At 50.4% G+C, this 8,931-nt stretch overlaps 1 long non-coding RNA gene across 1 annotated transcript; it reads left to right on the top strand.

The window, feature by feature from the left end:
• The first annotated feature begins 4,188 nt into the window (after positions 1 to 4,188).
• On the top strand, positions 4,189 to 6,062 carry LOC125404750 (uncharacterized). Its single transcript, XR_007233360.3, has 2 exons — positions 4,189 to 4,451; positions 5,359 to 6,062. It is a non-coding gene; the product is annotated as an uncharacterized LOC125404750 (long non-coding RNA).
• Positions 6,063 to 8,931: the final 2,869 nt, after the last annotated feature.

Raw genomic sequence — 8,931 nt, 5'->3', positions numbered from 1 at the left:
GAAAGAAAGAAAGAAAGGAAGGAAGAAAGGAAGGAAGAAAGGAAGAAAGAAAGAAAGAAAGAAAGAAAGAAAGAAGGAAAGAAAGAAAGAAAGAAAGAAAGAAAGAAAGAAAGGAAAGAGGTCACTATCATGTTGCCAGCCACAAGAAACCAAAGAGCCAACCTGACCCTGCCGCAGACATTGGGAAGTGGGTGTGGTCTCTACCAACAGGACAAACCTAGTGGTTTTGGTCTCTGCTGTTGTTCAAGCCTGCAGGTGCTTCCTCTCCTCTCTCTTTCATGGCAGCTGGTGACACCCCATCCCTCCAGCATGTCTCTTTTATAAGAGGGGCAACGTTCCCAAGAAAGCCCTCAGCAGACTGCCTCCCGCCCCTACCCCAGCATTGCCCAACATATCCAGGCCCTGATGCCAAAAAGCCCTGGAATGGGGCCACCTCCCTTCTTCAGCATGCTGGGTGAGAAGGGGGAAGGGAGGTGAGGATGTAGGCAGTCCATGGTGGGGGAGGTAGCCTGTTCCAAGCCCAGCTGCTCCCTGAATACCAGCTTCTCCTTTAGTCTCTAATTCCATGGCTCAGGACTTTAAGACCCAGATGCAGTTAGGGTCTTTCCAACGCTGCTCAGAATCTCTGGGGAGGTTTGACCGTTTTTATTGTTGCTTGGCAAGCACCACACACCATCGTTCTTAAGGCCCCTCTTTTCCTTGTCTCCCACTACCTTTACCATCTTCCCAGGGCGCCGCTCCCACCCGGTCCCATATGGAGCAGGACTCCTGGCTGTGGAAGTGGGACCTAGTTCTTTTTCTTGAACAGCCACCCCCCAATGTGGCTCCAGTGAAAGTCTAGCATGGGTTTCGTTACTGACTAGGGTCCCGGCTGACAGAGCCTCAACTGTTTCTTTGGTTTATGTGTGTTTTCTTGACATGTGCACTGTGTATGTGTGTGTGGTACCCATGGAGGCCAGAAGAGGGCACCAGATCCCCTGAAACTGGAATTAAAAACAGCTGTGAGCCACCATGGGGGTGTGCGGAATGGAACCCAGCTCTTCTTGGCAAGAGCAACCAGTGTTCTTGACCACAGAACCAGCTCTCTGGCTGCAGCAGAATTCACTGTAACAATGAGGAGACACCTGGAAGCAATGGACAAGAGGAACTAGGCACGGGGCTGCACGTGGGTCCTTTGGACGTCTCTCTTACATAACCAGCTGTGTGTGGTCAGGGTGAGACCAGGGCAGGTCCTTCTAGCTTGTTCTCCTCCATCCTTCCACTTAGCTCTTGTCTGCACAGTTCAAACTCGTGCCCAGTATTTTACATTCTCAGCAAAAGAACGGAGAGAAGGTAAAGAGAAGACTCTGAGTCAGGCGCTGGTAGCACACACCTTTAATCCCAGCACTTGGGAGGCAAAACTCACGGATCTCTGTGAGTTTGAGGCCAGCCTAGTCTACAGCGTGAATTCCAGGACAGTTAGGTCAGGTCAGGGCTGCACAGTGAGACCCTGTATCAAAAACAAACAAACAAAAGATCACGTGTTCCCCACACCACCCCCACCCACCTTTAGGGTCAGTTTTGAAAAGTGGGTCACACATGAAATCCATTCATAGCCTTTGTACCAAAGTAGCATATTTAACTTCAAAGGATGCTGAGAATTTAGTCCTAGTTGGATGGGCTAATGTCTAGTTTTAAACCCATTTGTATGAAAAAAGAGAATTGATATTAGATCCAATTAGGATCTGACCCACCGGCTCAGTGCTATCAACACAATTGTCAGGAGCTGTCAGGGTAACAGATGGGACACACAAAGTAGAAAAGGAGCCCCGCAATACCCCTTCTAGGTGTTAAGTGTTTCCTGCCGCCCTCCTGCTAGACTCACATTCCCAAGGTCAGCAGCTGCTCCCTAGCAGCCAGCCTCTGTCCCCTGAAGAGGCTGCTCTGAGCAAACACCCCCCACTCCACTCCCACCCCCCACTTCCTCTCGCCCCTGACCCTGCCCACTAAGAGTCTGGCTTTCTGATCTACCCCAGGCCAGGAGCAGCAGGGACAGCCAAAGCCCTTGACTCAAAGCTCCACCCTTCGGCGCTTCCCCGCAGTCAGGGAGAGGCCATCTGGATAGCTGAAAATACATTTCCCAAGTTCGGGTCCCTCCACATCCCAAATGGGAGTCTTCTCTGTGGCCTCTCCCCATTGCTAAGGAACCCACGTTCTAGTCAGTGGGAATCTCAGACAGAGGCCATTTCCACCTCCAAATGCAGAATGTGAATCTGGGCATGGTGACACCCACCTGTGATCCCAGCAACTAAGAGACTAAAACAGAAAGGATCTACAAGAGTTCAAGGTCAGCCTGAGCTAAGGGGGAGACCCTGTCTCTCTGAGCAGATAAATCAGCGTGAGAGCTGAGTTTGATCCCCAGAACTTGGGGGATAAGAGAAGAGATCCAGGCTGAGTAACCCCAATGCAGAGTCAGGCCAATTCCTGGGCCTTGCTGACCAGCCAGCCCTGACACCTTGGTGAGTTCCAGGTCAGTGAGGAGCCCTGACTCAAAAGCAAGATTGACAGCATCTGAGGAAGGACACCCAAAGCTTCCTCTGGTTTACACACATGTGTGCGCGCACGCGCGAACACACACACACACACACACACACACACACACACACACACACGAACAAAGGCCCAGCCAAGCCAAAGGTCTGCTCTGCTTATGTATGCAATCCCCTCACCGCTATGCAACCGAAGACAAAACACAGGCTTCAATTTCCTCCCACCAGGTCATTGCAGAGAGCCCAAGAGTTGCTCATTTAGCACCAGAGCAAGCGGGAGGTTCATACCCAGTGCATATAGACGTTCGTTTAACAACCCCTATTACTGGCTCAGTGGGCAAAGGCACTTGCTGCCAAGTTTAATGACCCAAGTTCAATTCCCAGGACCCACCCACGTGGCAGAAGGAGAGAAGTGACTCCTGCAGTTGCCCTGTTTTAGGACAGGCCGCCGTTGGTCTCTTCTAGAACAAAGCAAGACTATATATCATCTTCAAAGAGACTGCTCTGACTCTTTTCTAGTTTGGATTTAAATAAAATGTGCCCTAGAGCCTGGTGTGTTGGGACACTTGGTGCCCAGCTGGTGGCATTATTTAGGTGTTGTGGGGCCTTTGGGAGGTCTGGCTGGTGAACATCATGTCTCTTGGGGTGAGCACTGTGGGTTATAGCCTGACCCTGTTTCGGGTCCTGCCAGGATGTGAGAAGCTGCATCCCCAAACTCCCACTGCCCAGGATTAAACGGCTCCAGGATGCCTCTCCCACTGTTTGGGCAGTATTGTTTTCTCCCTTGGAGTCACGGGCACCAAAATAAATAATTAATATAAAATAAAATATAAAGAAGAATTGAAAACAAGTAAACAAACAACAAGAAAACTCCCCTGGTCCCTTCAATTGCTGCTGCCTGGTCACTAAGACCACGCCTTCCAGGAGCCGGATCCTTTACATCACCCCTCGAAGACCACCTATTTAAAGAGGGCTGGGGATGTAGCTCAGTGGTACAGCTCTTGTCTGATACGCACAAGGCCCTGGGTTCAATTCTCCAACACTGAAAAGACAAATAAGAAGTAAAATGTGATTTACAATTTCAAGATTAATGAAAGTACAACCAGCCAAGGCTGGGCTGGGGGCGGGGCCGAGCGGTTGTATAAGTCGGGCAGCTGTCCACTAAGCCAACCCTACTTGCTCGCGGCGGCAGAATGAAGCCCCAGAGGTGTAAGTTACAACATGCATTCGGAAGCTTCTAGAGCTAGCTGGTAACCTGCACTGTTGACATCACAAGAACCGAATGTACGAAGACCTTGCTGCTCACTTGAGAGAGCAGAGCACTTGATGCTCCGGTTCATTTAACTAATGCCTCCCCGCCTTACGTAAGACAGAAAATTAAAGGTCAGAGAGATGAGGAACTAGTTTGCCCAAGGCCTCCAGGTTCCAGGATCCATACTCAGAACAGCAGTGCAACAACTGCCCCATCCCATCAGAGAGGATGGAGAAGTGCCCTGGCCTCTAGCGACCCTCCCAGACTCCACCTTTGCTGAAAGCAGGAGGCCAAACCTCATTTCCATCTCTGGGTTCCACTTCCCTCCTCCAACCACGCCCCCATGCCTCTCTGCAGCCTTTCTTAGCACACACGTGATTCCCCCTCCCCCCCCCCCCAACCGTTCCCCTAAATGCCTCCTCCTCCGTCTTTTCTTACGAGACGGCCAGCTTGGGATTATATTTGTGTGTTTATTTATAATGGCTTGGACTCAAGTCTGAAATGTTTTCCGGGGGCGGAGAGGTGGGAGAGTCTCTTTAAGGCTTTGAAGAGTCCAGTGAGGATGTGAGTGGGGCGGAGCTTCGGGTGGGGCCGCCTCTCTTCCTGAAATGGTGCCGAACTCAAATGAACAGAACTTCAGCACCCGACGTTCAGCACCTCGGTAACTGTGGGTAAGCTGTCTAGCCTCTGTGCTGCAGTTCAAATAAGATTCAAATAGTATAGACTTTCACAGTGTTTTTTGTTTTGTTTTGTTTTTTTGAGACAGGGTCTCATGTAGCTCAGACTGGACTTGAACCCTCTATATGGCCAAGGATGACCTTGTGCCTCTGGACCTTCTGCCTCCACCCACTAGTGCTAGTATTACAGGCGTGTGCCACCACGCCCTAGTCTTTCAAGTAGTAGATGTCACCATGATTGGCATTCTCAGGGCCACTTGTGCTATTTTTAGAGCTCATGGGAATTTCTGGGGAGATTGTACAACATCCTGGAGGAGGGCACGGACTCTGAGGTTAGAGGTCTGCACTCAAAGCCTGCTTTAGCCTTACTGGCTGCATGGCCTTGGTTAAGTCATTGAACCCTGTGAGCCTGGGTCCTTTCATCTGCCAAATTCTCCTCTGGACAGAGATTGGCTTAAGGATGACACATGTCCCTCCCTCCATGCAACTTAGGAGATGACATGCCAGGATGTGTGCTGTGAGAGAGGGCTGCTGGGCCATCCCAGGCCATCTCAGGAGAGCTGACCCAGGACCAAAGCCAGCACAGGGCAAGCAGAGAATCAGAATGACATTGTCTGAGCCCCTAGTTCACACTGTGCCTGAAGCAAGAGGCTTTTAGACTTCCCATTTTCGTGAGCCAAAAACTTCCCATTTTGCAAAAGCTACTTTCAGTTGGGTTTTCTCATAGGAAATTGTCTAGGCCAACACTAAGAGGTTAAGAAACTTGGTCCAGGCACATGGGCTATGAGAGGCAGACGCTGGGCTCGGAAACTCTGACGTGACAGCCACACGCTCTCTGATCCAGACCAACTGTTGGCGCTGGGATGTGCATTGATTGTTCCTCTTTACTCTCTCTGAGCAGCAACTGTCTACACCTGAGGAAATCAAACAGGGGACTTTGGAGCTTAGCTGAGGCCCAGAGCGGAGCCTGTGCCTTCCACTGCCAGCATTCTGAATTTCCCAACTGGTACTTCATCTCAGGGCCTGGGATGGAGCAGCCCAGGTGCTCAACTCTGCTAGGAAATCCAGTCTTAAGGCTCAAAGAGGCGGGACCACGCCCTTCCTGCCTGTGGGATCCCAGCACTCAGTAGTTGTGCTGGACCTTCGAAGGGACTCAGTCTGTCAGAGGCAAAGAAGCCCTTGTCATCCTGATATCTAGAACCTTCCAAGGACGGGTGGGGGTTTGGGAAGAATGACTTGCAGACTTCCAGCTCAAGGAAGATGGTGTTGGGCAACACAACTCAGCTCCACGTAGTCACCAAGTTTACGGTTAGTGGCCAAGGGATGATGATAAAACCACATCAAGTCATAGCACGTAGTGGAGGGTGCGAGTGGGGGCTGTCAGGGGAGGAGTAGGGACCTCCCAGATGAAGCGACATTAAAATCTTAGCTTCACTGTTACTTTGGATCCTATGCTCTAAGCTACTGATAGGGCAATGCCACTACTGTCCAGGCCACTTGCTGGCCTCACTCAGTCAGGGGTCAGCAATAGCCCCATGCTTCAAAAACAGCTCTCCTTCCCTGTCCACACGTCCTGGGATGATTAAAGAGTTGACTGGTCACTGACTTGAAGTGTTGATTTCTTCCCTTAGAAAAGAAAGAGAAAGTCGTGAACCTGAGTGAGAACATTGGAGCATTTTACAGGCCGGCCTGACTAGAAAGGGCTTTAGCCATGGTGACACAGGCTGCCACTATTAGGTTGGCAGCGCTGGCTTTGTCCACAGGGCTTCAGGGAAAGCTGACACTTAGGGACATTGAAGTCTCTCTTTCCAGCAAACATCAGGTGCCTGGGACGTGGGAAAGGAGAGGTTCCGTCCTACTGGAATAGGACTGCCCAGAGACGAGCAGGCAAAAGTGCAGCAGAGGATGACGGGGGCATTAACTGCAGGCGGGAGACCTGCTTGGGAAGTGACACTCAGCTTGAGATCTGAAGGGAAAGAAGATACACAGAGGGTCCTGGTCGGGATTGAACGGCATAAAGGTCCTGCAGTGGAAACCAGCCAGGCATACCTGGGAGGGACCCAGAGTAGAGGGAAGCAGGCACTGGAGAGAGAGGGTGGGGAGGCAGATGGGGCAGGTCACCATGGTCACTTGGGCATGAGAGCTAGGGCTAGGGATGATCGCTACTCTTTCTTCGTTTTTAATTTTTATTTGGTTTTTTTTGAGACAGGATTTCTCTGTTTAACAGCCCTGGCTGTCCTGGAACTCGCTTTGTAGACCAGGCTGGCCTTGAACTCAGAGATCTGCCCGCCTCTGCCTCCTGAGTGCTGGGATTAAAGGTGTGCGCCACCATCACCAGCTATTCTTTTTTAAAAAATATACACATTTGTTTAAGCGTGTGTGTGTGTGTGTGTGTGTGTGTGTGTGTGTGTGTACGCCTGAAGAAGCACTGGGTCCTCCAGAACTTACAGGCAGTTGAGAGTCATTGTGTGGCGGCCGGGAACTGGATGGGATCCTCAGAGCAATAAGCGCTCCTAACCACAGGGTCATTTCTCCAGTTCTGAACCAGGCTTTTTTCTAAGCAGAACAAGAAAGTCTCGTGGTGTTTTCATCAGGAAGGCATGGCCATCTCTGGTGCTGGTATGTGGACAGTGGACATGAGACACCCCAAGGCTCAGCCTCTCCTCCAGAGTTAGGACTTCTGATGGGATTTCATCGTCTGCCACTTCAGTGGGTTAAGTGGGGCCCCTAAAAAGTCACATCACCAGTGTGACCTTATTTGGGAAAATAGTTTTGCATGTAATTGACTTAGGAGTCTTGGGAGGAGATCTGGATCACTGGACCGGCCACATCAATCTGGGACACAATGACAATGATCTTACAGAACATAACAGGGAGGTTTGTCAGTCAGGAGGAGCAAGAGACGATGTGGAAATAAGACAAGAGTATGGGGATACTGCCAAGGAAAGACAGCTTGTTGGAGATAAAAGAAGCAGAGAAGGGGTCTCGGACATCAGAAGGAGTACCGCCATGCCAGTCAACTCTGGGGCCTTGTGAACAGTGAATGACTGGACCTGGTGGCACAGGCTTCTCATCCCAGCTTCGCAGGAGGCTGAGGCAGGAGGATCAAAGTTCAAGGTCTGCTGAAGCACTTTGGTGAAACTGTGTCAAATCAAATGTAAAAAGAGAGGGAAGGTATGTGGCCCAGGATTAGAGCGGCTGCCAGCAGTGTGGGTCCTGGGCACTACCCTGAGCAGTGCAAAAGAGAAAGGGATGGGGGTTCCCGGACACTGGGTGACATCCAGCAGGCCTGAGCAGCACTTGGGTTCCGGATGGGCACGTGATTCGTTCACCTACTGAGCTCTGTATACAGGGGTGAAAGAGTCACCTTTACTCCACCGAGCTACTCGACAAATGTGTGCCATAGGACAGGAGGAGCCCACCTACTCAGAGTCTTAAGAGTCGTTTAAATAGGCAATGGCTTCCATTAGGCAGCCTCCAAGGGTGGGGTCTCAAAGTTTTCACCAGAATAGTCAACTTTAATTTTCTCTTAAAGGGAGCACTCTATTTCTAAGGATATTGCTTTTCAGGCCAGCTGTCTTCATCCAGCAAGGATTAGTGGAATGGCGAGATGGCTCCCTGGGGACAGCTGCTTGCTGGCAAGTCTGACAAACTGAGTTTGATCCCTGGGTCTCACACATGAAGAAGACTATTGCCCTTGGCAAGTTGTCCTTGGACCTCAAACTGCAAGTGTGCCATGAAAAAAAATTGTCTACTTACCCATTTGCTACTATTTGAAATAGTGACTGAATCCCTGATGAACCCAACCACCTTTTATGAGGTAGATGCTCTTTTATCATATATACATATGAAATTTTTAGGGTTTCTCTGGGTAGTCCTGGTTATCCTGAAACTTACTCTGTAGTCTAGGCTGGCCTCAAACTCACAGAGATCCAGCTGCCTCTGCTTCGTGAGTGCTGGGATCAAACATGTGCCCATCCCAAGGTAGGCATATCCCCCTTTCACAATGGAGAAAACCAAGAAGCAGAACTTACCAGGAATCCACCCCAGTATACATCATGGGACCATAGAACCTGAGTCTGGCCCCGGGAAGCCTAGTTTCTAAACCAGGGATCCTACGAAGGTCAAGTTGGAATTCAGCCTCCTTCCTGTTTGCAAGACTGCTTTGCTCGTGGCTTTTTGAAACAGGGTTTTCACTCTGTACCTGGCACTTACTATGTAGACCAGGCTGGCCTCACATTTTGGGTGATTCTCCTGCCTTAGCTTCTCAGGTGCTGGGATTCCAGGCATGTTCAATTAGCTGCTAGCTCAGCTTGGTAATGTTGTCTTGGGTAAGAGACTTGTCTCTGTGCAGTGCTCTGGTCAGCCCTATGACAGAAATCAAAATGCCTCTATGAGAGGGTAGTTGTGGAGAATGAATGGAAATGGGGGCTTTGTATGCCAGGCACAGTGCCTACCACAGCACCCCAAGAGC

Source organism: Myodes glareolus, chromosome 10 (genome assembly GCF_982192425.1).
Source record: "Myodes glareolus chromosome 10, mMyoGla1.1, whole genome shotgun sequence".
NCBI classification, from domain to species: domain Eukaryota; kingdom Metazoa; phylum Chordata; class Mammalia; order Rodentia; family Cricetidae; genus Myodes; species Myodes glareolus.
The sequence above is the reverse complement of the archived record's forward strand: the minus strand, read 5'-3'. Positions and strand labels throughout refer to the sequence as shown.